The sequence below is a fragment of the Bubalus bubalis genome, chromosome 8 (genome assembly GCF_019923935.1).
Source record: "Bubalus bubalis isolate 160015118507 breed Murrah chromosome 8, NDDB_SH_1, whole genome shotgun sequence".
NCBI classification, from domain to species: Eukaryota; Metazoa; Chordata; class Mammalia; order Artiodactyla; family Bovidae; genus Bubalus; species Bubalus bubalis.
In genome coordinates, this window is record NC_059164.1 from 67,777,686 (window position 1) to 67,792,022 (window position 14,337).

Consider the following 14,337-nt stretch of genomic DNA (forward strand, 5'->3'; position numbering starts at 1 on the left):
TATAGTTACCTAAGTCTTTTGTCTTATAAACAATAGTCGAGTGTGGGGTGGGCTTAATGCATGCTATTATTGACTTGTAATTTAGCAAGAGTTACATTGTTTAAAATACCACTATTTGGGACTCATGAATGGTTCATAAAATCAATTTAGTGAGTTGTCCCAACATTTTAAAAAATGAAATAATATCTTGGTTGCATACAGTGAAGTTGAGTAATGTTTTGTGAGCCTTCTGTATATTTCTGTGGGGGAGATGTCCTGGTTACAATTTAAAATATGTATAGCACTGTTGAAATATTGAGAACACCCTCAGCTAGATCCTTGGGTAGAGTGAATTGAAGGGGGAAGAGAATGACAGGCAGCATGGCTGTAGACAGTCAGCAAAGAACATATCTATTTTAAAAGTGTATGTTATCTGTGCATTCCTTTTTTAATATCTTTATGATATTGAATCCATGTCTAGAGTATTAAACCTCATCTCCAGTAAGCTGAGAAAATCCATCAGCCTCCCTGTGTTCCATTTTCTGGAACTCAGCTGATAGTAATGTTTACCAAATCCCTGAAGTCTCCTGAACCTCTCTGAGGAATCCGATGTCTTGCGATTACTTTGATAATGCTTGTTTTACTTAAGCATTATGGGGAGTTTTGCATTTGGTTTGCATGTGTGATAAAATCATTTCAGTGTGTTTTGGTTTATAAATTGAAAGGCTTTCCTTTTATCTCTAAAGCACGTTAATTGATCACACTGTTTCTAGTTAGAGTAGCTTAATGAACACAGCTGAAAACTAGCCAAAAAGTTTTCTGTCTCCACTGAAAAGACCTGTGACTCGGGAAGCGCAGTTGGAGAGCTTTCTGATGAAGGTCCGTACTCTTGTAGGAGAAAAGCGCATAAGCACATGCTTGCTAAGCTTCAGGAATGAAGGCAGATGAAATCTAAGTCCTTTATAAAAAAGAACTCAGGTCACTATTTCAGTGTATAATTGAAGTCTTCTCCTCCCCACATAGTATTTGTTTAAGATACTAACAAGTAAATAATGTTGCATACGGTTATTCTTACTGGGGAGATGATACCTGCAAGGCCACCCTAGGTTGGCAGCCGGACATGGGGCCTTAACGTTTGTACTGGAATCGCTCAATTCACAGGTGATTCTTTTTTTTTTTTTTTTAATTTTATTTTATTTTTAAATTTTACATAATTGTATTAGTTTTGCCAAAAATCAAAATGAATCCGCCACAGGTATACATGTGTTCCCCATCCTGAACCCTCCTCTCTCCTCCCTCCCCACACCATCCCCCTGGGTCGTCCCAGTGCACCAGCCCCAAGCATCCAGTATCGTGCATCGATCCTGGACCGGCGGCTCGTTTCATACATGATATTTTACATGTTTCACAGTTGATTCTTATCCCAAGCTTGTGACGGCGGTGTGCACCATCATTTCACAGGAATCAAAACTAATTTGCTTAAAGCCGTAAGTTAGAACTAGCTGGTTTCCCAGGTGGCTCAGAGGTAAAGAATCCGCCTGCAAATATAGAAGATGCAGATTTGACCCCTGAGTCAGGGAAGATTCCCCTGGAGAAGGAAGTGGCTTATTCTCCATTTTTCTTTTCAAAACACTCCATTATTCTTACCTGGGAAATCCCCATGGACAGAAGAGCCTGGTGGACTATAGTCCATGTGGTCGCAAAAGAGCTGGACATGATTTAGTAGGTAAACAACAAGAACTGGTTAGAAGGAAGACTAGAATCCAGATCTTATGTTCTTTAAGATCAGTCATCCAGAGGAGAAACCGAATAGGAGGTGAAGGTGAGTTACTGTTCAAGCCTGCGTTGCAGATTCTGGCTTTCATCACAGTTTGTCTGTGTTTTTCATTCCAGTGCTTCCATAGAATTCCAGTATTTTAATGAGAAGAAAAAAAAAAAAAATCAAGAAAAGCCCAGTTGGCAATTTGAGAACATTGCTATTGAATATTGTGATAGAACTAGGTGGTGCGTGCGTGCTAAGTCGCTTTAGACGTGTCCGACTCTTTGCGACCCCATGAACTCTAGCCTGCCAGGCTCCTCTGTCCATGGAGTTCTTCAGGCAAGAATACTGGAGTGGGTTGCCAGTTCCTTTCTCCAGAACTAGGTGGTGGTCAGGGTCAAGTAGCTGCAGTTGGAAGTCACACCTGGATCTAAAGTCCTATTTCCGAGCTGTGTGATCTGGATCTTTTCTGAGTCTTATATTTTCCTTTGGGAAAGGGGTAGGAGGTGTACCTCCCCTGGGTTTTCATGAGGATTGCACAGAGAAAGGAGCTCATTCTTCATGGACTCATAGTAGGTGCTCAGCAATGATAATCCTCTTAACTATCAGTTATCATTGCTGTACATGCATGCTAGGTTGCTTCAGTTGTGTTTCACTCTTTGCAACCTTGTGGACTATGGCCTGCCAGGCTCCTCGGCCCTTGGGGATTCTCCAGGCAAGAATACTGGAGTGGGTGGGCCTTGCCCCTCTCCAGGGGATCTTTCTAACCCAGGAATCAAACTCGCGGCTCTTACGTCTCCTACATTGGCAGGTGGGCTCTTTGACCACTAGTGGCGCCAGGTAAGTTCTCACTGCTACTTAAGAACAATTGATCATTCACAAATGTAGTCCAATAGTGTAAACACTAAATGCTTTCAGACCTGACTACCTGCAATAATAGCAGGTATAGTTTGTTAAGTATTTACCATGTAGCAGCCACTACAAGCTCTGTGCCGCTTGTCTCTTTAATCCTCATAATAATCTCATAACGTGTAGGAACTATGAATCACTACCTTTCATGTCAGAAAACTGAGACTTAGGCTGAGAAACTTGCTCAGGTCACAGAGTTAAGTAGCCAACTGTGCCCATGATTATTATATTGCCTGGCTACAGAAATGAAAGCCCTGGAGACAGGAAAAAAAAAAGAGCAACAGAAAGTCTGGAGTTGCTTCCCAGACGTTCTTCCACAGAAGCCAAGAATTCCAGGGGCCATCTGCCATGTGCCAGGGCCTTCCAGGCCCAGATTGACACCATCAGCGAGACTGATCTGTGGACAGCCCAGCATGTGCCCCTCCTCATTAGCAAGTAGAAGGAGTGCACAACCCATGCAGATCGGGGAGGAATGAATCCCTGACATCTGTACGACCTTTGTGGCCCTGGAGCCTGCACACCCTGTTCCTGGCTGCTATCTGGGCACAGAGACGCCGTGAGGGATCCCGGAGCCTGCCAGGCAGAGCTTTGCAGATCAGCCATCCACCCCAGTGAACTGTAACTGATGTGGGCCCTTATGTTTGATGGCTTTCAGGCAGAACAGCCAGGTCACTCCAAGTCCAGATGTTCAGTTGTTTCTCTCCTGCCTCTGCCTCCCTGGGAGATGAGAAGTAATGAGGGCGATTCCTTTTGCCAAATCCTTAACTGGCTTCCAAAATGCACAACGATTATGCTTGGTTATGACCTGATTTCTAAGTGAGGTGAATAATAACAGCAAGGAAAACTGCACTGGTTGGGGCCAATGTGAATGACAGAAAATTCTGAGCCATAGAATACTTCAAGGAATGCAGTCTTACTATTTTAGGAACATACTGTGAAGAAAATCAGTGACCAAAAATAAAAGGTTGTGGAGGAGGGGATGGGGGAGTTCCCAGTAAGAGGGCTTGCCAGAATGCTCTTATTGAGTAGATAAAAATCGCTCACAATTCAAGGATTGTTGGTGTTTGGTTGGTTGTGATTTGCTTTTAAAGATATGTGATACTAATAGTCAACATAATCATTAAGCTTAGCACTTTCTTTATAAAATTTAAAGATTGGGGTGGGGGTGGTGAAGACCTGAGTCTTAAGTCTGAATTCACACTTGGATTTATTTATAAAACTTTTTAATTATTTTCAGTAAATCATTTACAGTTTGTCTTTTTAGTTTGGGGGGGAAATGCAAACTGATTTAATGACTTTCTAAACCAGATCTTCATCCCTTTTCTGATTGCATGTTAGAATTTTTGGAGATCGGTTTTAGGCATCAGAATTTTTGAAAGCTACCCAGGTGATACTAGTGAGCAGTTCTAGTTGACAAAGAATCACTGGTCTCTAGGTACTTGGTGGCATAGAAATGACTGAAACCATATGAGACAAACTTGCTTATAGGACCCATAAGCCTCACATCTTCAGACTCAGCACAAGGCTTTCTTCTCTGCTTGGAAAAACCTATTCCAAGTGGCTCACCTCTGTTTATTCCTGCCTTTTCTCGAAGACCTTCCAAGTATTTAAATCATAAAACATATGTAAGCAAGGAGTGATTTCTACACTTCAGAAGAAAGTCAGTTTTGTTTTTTTGTTTTTTTTTAACATCAGCCCATTTTTATTATAGATCACTGTAAGTCATCCTCTAGAGTCTGGTCTACTTGAGAACTGGGAGTTTGATGGGTGACTGAAGGGCCTTCAGTGCCTAGCATGCAATGCTTGACAGATATTTGGGCTCATGTAAATATCAGTTGTTAACGTTAATTATTATAATCTTGATTTTGTGTTTTCCTAATCGGAGCTTACTTCCTTATCCACTTTATCGTCTCCAGAATCCACGCTTGCCCTAAATTTGTATTTTGGTCAGGGGATTAGGAAGGAACCTTCCTGAGGTGAAGATGAGAGGGATGTCATAGTGCATGTAGGTTTCAGGTAAATGTAATTCATGATGTCAGAGCTGCCCTTTAAAGAAGTGAAAAAAAAAAAAAATTGGCAGGTGGAGATGGAATGGGTTACAGGGAAAAAAAGGAACAAATGGGAACAGATCTGCATTAATAAATATTCAGACCAAGTCACACTCTTATGTCAGTGTTCGTAGGTGATGTTATTACATGTAGTATTGGGTGATGGAAGTTGTGCACACTCTCATTTTTCACTTTAATTGCTTGCCTGAAAAGATCCTGACAGCTTCAAAGGTTACTGCTGGTTGCATTGTTCATAACTCAGAAGTAATATGCATGTGCAATTTGCTTCATTATTGCCCACTAATAACCAATTCTAGAGAAAGTCCTAAAGCCACCAGAGGAGCCATAATTTGACATAATGGTTTTCCCTTCTTCTTTTTCTCATTCTTTTTAATTATCCCAGGCTAAGAGTGAGCCACAGATGGTGTGATGATGCGAGTGTGATTTTACTCTGATTTTGTTTTCATCAACTGGAATATTAATTTTTAAAGAGAACTTTTAAAGACTCTTAAAAAAGCAAGACATAAAATATTACATAGTTCAGATCAGAACTTTGAGTCCAGCAAAATAAACCAGCATTCCAGCTATTTTGTTCAGATTTGGTTTGGCTTCATGTAACTGGAAAACCCTACATAGCAGTGCCCTAAGTGGAAGAGTTTATTTCTTTGACTTTCAGGAAGTCTGGAGGGGGTCAGAGTGGTGGTGGGCCTCATGGGATTAGGAATCCAGGCTCCTATTGTGTTGCTTAGCCATGTATGAATTCTATTCCCCAAATTATTTCATATCCAGATTAGATGCAGGAGGGGAAAATACCACAAAGAAAGGCTCATGACTTTAAAGGGGCTTCCCAGAAGTCTTAAATCCTATTGACAAGGCCTTAGTCTCAGGGCTGCACCTGGCTCAAGGAATGCTGGGAAATGTAGTCTTTATACCAGTCAGCCATGTTCCTAAGCATTATGAAGGAAGAAGGGACTTCCCTGGTGGGCTCAGATGATGAAGAATCTGCCTGCAATACAGGAAACCTGGGGAAGATCCCTGGGTGGGGAAGATACTCTGGAGACGGGAATAACTACCCACTTCAGTATTCTTGCCTGGTGAATTCCATGGACAGAGGAGCCTAGTAGGCTACAGTCCATGGGGTCACAGAGAGTCAGACACGACTGAGTAACTAACACTTTCACTTTTTTCATGAAGGAAAAAGGGGGAAATGACTACTTGATGAAAAAGAAAGTAAAAGTGAAGTTGCTCAGTCGTATCCGACTCTTTGCGACTCCATGGACTGTAGCCCACCAGGCTCCTCCGTCCATGGGATTCTCCAGGCAAGAATACTGGAGTGGGTTGCCATTTCCTTCTCCAGGGAATCTTCCCGACCCAGAGATTGGATCCAGGTCTCCCGCATTGCAGGCAGATGCTTTAACCTCTGAGCCACCAGGGAAGCCCACTACATTGTATGAATGATGAGTTCTCAGATTTTCTGTGTATCATAATACCGCTGATTATAAAATGAAGATAATCCACAACACTGCAGAGTTTGATTTCAAAATATTCTATGGGCTAAAGAACCAACTAGTACCTACACCTAACACATTGCTTATGTAATCCTCATTTCAACCCTAATGCAAAAGTACTATCCTTATCAAAATTGTAGATGAAAAAAACTAAGACTTAAAGAGGCTATACAGCTAATATTGAAAGGCGGCATTTTGACTTGTGTGGGGGAGTTGCATTATAATTCTTGGCAACACCAAGAAGTGGGAGCAGGGATTCCCATGGGAGGATAATTACAATAGTGAGCCTCAGAGACTTGGGCAGCAAATCATTTAAAACACTAAACTCGGGGACTATTTGGACTCAGGTTTCTTTTCGTCCCCATCTTTCATATTCACTCCCTTGTGAAGTTTACCAATTACTTGGTTTCAGATGCAGTGCAGCCTCTGGCTTTTCTTTATCCCTGGCAGAATTCTACTAGGTGTACTAGGTCCTCAATCAGTACTGTTTTTTTCTTTTTTTTTCCTCCTCGGTTAGTACTTTCTGATGAATTGGCTGAGTTAATGTGATAACCGAGTTTTGACTCAGGATGGCCAGGTTTTTGCTGTATATCGTTGTTCGGTTTGTGGTACATGGTCTGCTTCCAGTGCCTGCTGGAATGTGGCATTTTGGTGGGAATCTCCAGTGCTGCAGTCCCTATCTGTGTCCTGAGCCCTTTATCTCTTCTTCCTTTGAGTCGTCTTGCTTCTGCAAAATGTCTGCCCACACATCAGAAGCAGACCTCCTTTTCTTGCCTGTCAAACCCTTTTCATTTTCTAGTTACTTCCTTTTGGTAATGAGGCCGTCAGCTCTGTACACAAGAAAAAAAATTGTGTATTTCCATTTCTGCTTTCACCAAATTTTATACTTCTTTCTCCCAGTTTTTTCCCCATTTTCCACACCACCCCCCAGTTATTTTTCTAAAACATGGAACATATCAGTTTACTCCTTCTAAGGCTCTCTATTGGAGAACATTTGGAGGACATTTTAAACCTTCTAGGACGTGGGCCTGATCTGAATTGCAAGACTCTTCATGCAGAGTTCTAGCCACACCTTCTTGCCCCATCTCTGCTCGTTTCTGCTTCTGCTCAGACCATTTTCTGATTCACCATTTTCTCACCTTTTCTGACTGTATATTTAGTTTCAAGACTTGTGTAAAATTTCCTTGCAAGAAGTTTCTCTGATGCTCCCTGAGAAACCTGTTTTGTTTCTCCAGCAGTTACTATAGTCCTCTAGGTTGGCACAGAATCCAGTCTGTCTTGGATTATTGTTGATTATGAATTGTGTGGTCTTTGCTGCTCAGTTGTGAATCTACTGACTTAGAATTTTCCTTACGTAGTTAATGCATGACAAGAGGTCAGTATGTCTTTCTTGAAACGAATTCAGGTTCTTTGTGAGGAAAGTCCGAGCTCTTGTAAGTCCAAACAAGCCATATCTTTTGTAGCCTCCTAACCAGCCTTTTAATTTAGACCACAGAAAAGAGAAAAAAGTCTGGAAGCAAGAGCTCCATCATGATGATAATCATAGAGCTCTGGCCGGGGGTTTCTCAGTACCTGCACCGTTGGCATTTTAGGCCAGGTAACTCTTCATTGGGGGGAGGGGAGTGCCGTCCGTGTGCATTGTAGGGATGTTCAGCAGTGGGTCTAGTGGCCTCAATCCACTAGATACCAGTGGCACCCTCCCCCCGCCCCGTTGTCTCTAGACCTTGCCAGACATCCCGATAGGGGGTGAGGTGGGGGGAATTGCCCACAGTTCAGAACCTCTGTTTTAAAGGATCTCTATGAGTATCTTATAACTAAGGAATAGTGGCTCTTCCGCCCTACTACCTTTCCATAGTACCCACAGACTTCTCACCTATGCTTTCTGCTTCACACTTCTTGCCATTTTTGGATCCCCTAACCTCACCTATGAACCACTCCCTATGCCTAGCTCCCTTTCCTTTAAAACCCAACTCAGTTCCTATTCATCAGTGAATCCTTCCCAAATTAGCCCTTTATACCTGCCCTCCATTATTCTGAATTTTGCATTATTTTCTCTCCCTCTGTACATCTGTGTATACTGGTATGTATTTTTCATGTCAATGTCTCTCTCTGCTGGACAGTCACTTATGTTTGAGTCTGTTTTCCTTTCCTGGCCTTCTAACTCCATAGGGGAACAGACTGAGCTGGATGCTGACCTTTGTGTCTTTTGTGTTACGCATGTATGGGGCATTCATTTGTTTGCTCAGCCTATGTTCACTATTTACAGAGCACTGGGGTGCTAAGACAGATTTGCAGGTGCGTGTAGCACAGTGCATGGAAGAGGTAGTATATAGGTCAACACCTTGGAGGATGAGTAGGACTTTCTTGGGCAAATGATTTTAGGCAGAAGGAGTGGAAGGTCTCTTTATGAACAGCCATTTTCCTTACACCCTTCAAGAGAGGATTTCAAGAGCATCATTTTCCCTGCCTTATCATTTGTTACTTAGCCTCAGCCACCAGCATTTCCCTTCTCTTCCACATATCTGCTTATAGGCTCTTCCTATAGGCATGAATGACACAGAAGCTCCTTTATGGTCTTTTGTATGACATGTTACTTGGATCCATCATCAGGTGCATTTCTGGGGAAAGCAGACACGTCCATTTGTGTGTAAAAGCATACAAGCATGTAAGATCAAATGAGAGTAAGTTTTGGTCTTACTCCTGTATAGAAGAATTGTATTGTTGTGTAATCCTAGGACCTGTCTTCAGGGCTGCTATATGCAGATGTACAGGTTGTGGGCTACGTAAGCATTCCTGGCAGCCATGATGGCCTCTGGCAGCCTCTCTTGTCCCAGGTAACAAGGTGGAGAATTTGGTTGAAGAGTGTGGACTTGATAGTGTCATACATATAAGGCTCCACATCTTTTACTCAGGAAAAATAGCTGCCACTCTCAAGCAGTCATCAATAGGAGTTTGATGGGTTGGTGAAGAGTTAGAAAGCACTCGGGTCCAAACGGTCTATTTCTAATAACTTTAGCCCTCTGGCCATGTCGGAAACTGGAAAGTCTGCAGTATGCTGTGTTTGTTTATAAATCAGGCTCCTGTAGCATTGTCCAAACGGTTCTTGATTGAATAATGTTTATTCATTCACTTGTGGAGGAAAACTCAGGCTACAAATGGGAACATGGATGCTTTTTTAATAGATGGTGTTATTATACTGCACAATGTCCCTGACTTTGAGATATTTAACTCATAAAGTTTACAGCAACACTTAACTGCATCTGGATTTCACATTGAATTTGGAAAGGCAAGAATCTCACTGTAATTTGCACTGACTGCCCTGTAATGGAAATTATGGCTTGGGAAAAGTTTCAAATGACGTGTCTATAAATGAAAGAAAAGTTGATCCATTCAAAAGCTGGTTATGGGCAATTGTAGGATTATTTTATTTTTATTTTTGGAAGGACTATTGCCAGCAAGAAATATTTATTTCAGCAGCTGAAATAAACTAGCTGTGAATTAAACGTTGGTCTTTGTAAATTGTTGATTCATCAAAATTCAGTCCTAAAAGTGGATCGAAAAGTTGCAACAGAACTTTGCCGGGCTTTTAAGAAAGCTATAAAGATTGTATGGAGGCCAGTGTTAACTGGATGGTAGCAACGAGTTGACTTCAGAGGATGAGCAGCCTTTTAAATGGTCAGAATACTGGCCTAATGGTTCTGAGGATGCAGGGCTTCTGGTCCTAGCCGTGCTGTTAACTGAGTTTGTGTAAATAGGCGTGTCACTTAACTTTCCAAGTCTCAATTTGTCTGCTCCTTTGCTCCTGTTTCCCACCGTTTATTTATTTTGGTATCTCCCATTCATGTTCAAGACTTACCCTCCAATGTCTAATGACCCTTCCTTGACTGCTCTTGGCTCCTATTTAAGACACTGAGGCAATAAAAAGCTGATGGGAGGCTCTGGATAGAGGCGTGGATGAAACTCGTTGACTTGTCTGCAGGGAAATCACTTAATCAGGGAGTCGCCAGATGTCAGCATCTGGCCATCTCATCTCTGCACCCACTTAGCTTAATCAAGAGAGGAACCCTCCCGCCTGGCTGCCAGTGTTCTGAAGACCAGTGAAGTAGGTATATTTCTACTTTAATCTCCTTATTTTCACCCCTGTGTTCTCCCCACTCTTCCTTGGTCTCCGCTGTGCTTGGTTCCCTGGTTCAGTGTCTGTGGATAATCAGCCTTTTAAACAGTTCTCCTGTTTTCAGCCCTGAACTTCCCCTTCCTTGCCTTTGGCAGCACCTGGCACCTCCCAAGTCCAGGGCCTCTCGGGCTTCTACAGGGGGCTCCCCTCCTGGCTCCTGTGTCTCCCCTGCTGCGGGCATTTGAGACTGTGGCTTCCTCTGTACTCCCTAGGTCACTTGCACTCTTGTATGAGCTTTCCATCTTTCAAAACACTGGTTGAAATCACTTGTCTGCTGACATTGCCTCATTTTTTTTCTATCCCTGGAGAATTTGTAATTCTTTTATTTCTTCCTTAGTGGGGCTTTGGATATGGGCTTCCTAGGTGGTGCCAGTAGTAAAGAGTCTGCCTGTCAATGCAGAACATGTATGTTCAATCCCTGGGTCAGGAAGATCCCCTAGACTAGGAAATGGTAACCCACTCCAGTGTTCTTTCCTGGAAAATGACAGAGGAGCTTGGAGGGCTATAGTCCATGGGGTCACAAAGAGCTGAACATGGCTGAACACGCATGCACGAGACCTTGGTGGTGAGGGAAACAGATGCCTTTGATCCACCTGCCATGTTTGACCAAAAGTCTTCAATTTTTCACATCATAAAATTAGTATGTCCATTTAATAATGATTATGCATCATCTCCTATATGCCTGGTGCTGAGCTGAGTGTTGGAGAGAGCAGAGAAGTTGAGGTGGCTCACCTCTGAGAAGCATGGGAAGCAGGAAGGATAGGCCCAGAGTCTGTGGCATGGTCACACAGAACCAGGACAGTGCTGCGGATGAGGTGGTGCAGAGAAGGGCGGAGGGGTGCAGCGCTCAGCCAGGGATGTCGTGCAAGGCTCTGCAGCTTTGTGAGTTCAGCTGTTAAGGGGAAGACTGAGAACAGACTATGCCCATTAATTGTTACCCAGTGAGTCCACAGAACAGTGGTGTTTTCATCCCAGACCTTCAGTATCCCTCATCTGGCTGGGTGGGCCTTGGCCTCTCCAGGGTCTTATCTTCGGGGGTTGCCTTCCCACCCACATCGTCTCAGGCCTCCCACTGTTGCCCTCCACACTGAGCACAGAGCCCAGTGTTTCGAGGATATAGAATTTGAGGAAGGCCTTCTTGGGGGTGTGACATCCTGTCTCCTCCTCACTCCTGCCTCCCAGCTTACAAGTAGCTCATTGCTGGGAGAGGCTTCGTTAGTCTTGCTGAGAGACTGTATAGCTGGGTTTTTACTTTCTTTCTTTGGAAATAATTCCAGAGGCATATAAAATCCCAACAATGCAGACTAGCTGAAGCACAGCCAAAGCCCTTGAGCTCATCAGGTAGTCTCCGCTAACTCACGAGACAACCTTGAGTTTTCCGGGAAGTTTGAAGGTAATGCTACCAAAGACTCGACACAGGCCCCAGATCCAGGCAGTTGGTCACCATGGTTCCCAACACCAGGGACAGCCGTGATGAACACATGCCTCCATCATTGAACAGGGGGTGCTCTTGGCCTTTCTTTCATCATGTGGGACTCTAGGTCTATCCAGAAGGGTCTGAAGGTTGTCCTTTCCTTATTCCTGCCATCTGCCTGGTTTTTCTCTCCACCGCTTGAGAAGTCATGGGAGTTGGTGCTGTGACATCCAGCCTTTGGGCATTTAATTGAATCTGTAAAGCCACAGGACAGCAGGTCACGTGAGCTACAGCAAGCTCCACTTTGTGTCTCGTCCTTAACTGTAGACCAGTATGTTCGCGCTGTTACCCCGAAAGAGGAATGGTGCAAGAGGCACATTGCTGTCCACTCTAGAGGATATGGTGTGCTAGAGGCTTTGAAGTAAGTCACTAGGTTTTTATCGCTTGGGTATTTCAAAGTACATTTTCATATTTGAATTCTCTTAGCCTTCAGTCTAAATCTGTGACTGTGCTGGGATGATATGAGACAGAAAAGTCATCTCTTAGTGGTTTATTGTGTAGCCATGAAAAGTTCAAGTATTCCTATCCCACAGGCCATTTACTGAGGTGGACTTTACCTCTGGGCAGTGACAGCCAGTGTTCAAGGTTCACATTTTTATCGGTACCATAAGCAAGCCAGAGAGAGATCTGGGAGAACTGTGTACTGTAGCCCCTGCGGTTCGTATCACATTTCTTGTTGTAGCAAATTACGCAAAAAAAAAAAAAGAAAAAGAAAAATCTCATCAGTGTGGCACATGGTTTAAGGATGTTCTTGGTAGAGTCAGTCGTCATCTCCAGTAGCTCGAGTTATACTCTTCTCCAGGTCATTCTGCCAAATGACGTCCTGTCTTCACGAAAAGGACATCGTCATCCTGCTGTGAACACCCTATGCCCTTGTGACTCTAAGCCTCCTGTGGAGAGTTTTCAGCATTAGACAGTTCCTTTTCTGTCAGGGAGGGAGAAATAATGAAGGCAGTTATTATACTTTTACTGAATGTGGAAGGCTCCCTGGTGTAATTAAATCCATAAAATGGTGAGTCATGATCACCACACACCAGTCAGCCAGGAAGCGGGTGAAGGAGCTGATGTTTATTCTCGACTGGCCCCTGATGCTTTTCCTTCAGAGGCATGCATGCAGACTTCTACTGACTGTGGGCACCAAGTACCTAATTTCGTTTTAAGAACGTGAAGATTTCATGGATGTCCTGCAGGTTTCTAGGGAGACATTAATCTGAGAAAGATGTCCAGAAAGATGTCTGGAGGTTCTACTTCCTTGCTGGTTACAGAGTCTGCATTCCAGAGAAACAGGAGAATCCTGCCTGAGGTGCTTGCAGTATTGTTGTTGTTGTTATGGAGAGGTATTTGGAAGTTTTTCTGGATGTCCTTTTTTTTTTTCACCACTCATAATTTGAGGCTATGTGAGCATACATCTAGCCTAGGGTTTTGGAAGATAGTGGAATAAGCTCAGAAGACAGTATTTCTGTAGGTCCAGTGATCTACGGACAGCCTCAGTTGCATATGTAATCATCATAGGCAGAGGAAATGCTGAATTACTGATCTGTTCTCACTTGGCTGCCAAAAACCTCAAGACCCGACTTGATGGAGCCATTCAGAGAACCTTTGTCTCTTGTTTCAGAATTTGGCTTTCATGGACTTGCCATGGCAGAGACCCAGGAAGCAGGATTTCTGAATAGTATGTCTCTGAAATTTCTTGGCATAGGAAAAACAATAAACTGAACATGAGATTCTTAACTTTAACACCAAGAATAAAATTGCCACTACTGTCTGGTTTTAGTCTGGAGTGGAAAGCATTTGTAAATTGATTTTTATGCTGTCATTTTGCTACCCTTGCTCTATGCCAGTGTGTCTGCATCCTCTACCCCCATCACCTGTTACCACACTTGGAAGTTAGCATGTGTATCTTACAGCCACCACGTGCAGTAAACACTGTCTGTACAAAGGTGCTGGAAACAGCATCTGTCATTACATCAAAGAAGGTGTTATTGCTGAATGCAGCTGGAAGAGTTCTAATAATGAGATGGTTTTAAGCGAGGTTGTAATGAAAAGAAATCTGTGTGAAATGTCTGAACGTTTTTCTAAGAAAACAAAAATGTGTTCAGTTTTTTTATAGTTTTACTATAGAAACATTGTTTTTGTGTATATTTAGCTCAATCAGTTCTTTACATGAGAAACTTGAGAATATATGTATAGTTGTAAAAGTGCATTTTTATGTTGTGTTGGAGAAACACTGCTGGAGAAGGTTGCTATGGTTTTGAATTCTGTCTCTTCAAGGAGGAAAAAAATCCTCTGATGAATGTGATGTTTGTGGATTCTGAACCAGTATGAGAATTTCTGATCAAGAGTCTAGAAAAGTTATAATAAACTCATTATACAATTAAGAAGGAGAAGCGTTGTCCTCTAGAATGTGAGCCCAAACCTAGAGAAGTGTTCCAGGAATATGAACAATACTCAGTAGATTTTCAAATTGATGGAGCTCTCCAACGGCA

General features: G+C 42.9%; 1 protein-coding gene across 4 annotated transcripts in view; it reads left to right on the forward strand.

Annotated features, from left to right (window-relative positions):
• Positions 1–14,337, forward strand: part of JAZF1 (JAZF zinc finger 1) — a 331,823-nt gene that overhangs the window by 169,036 nt on the left and 148,450 nt on the right. The gene's annotated exons all lie outside the window — the stretch shown is intronic.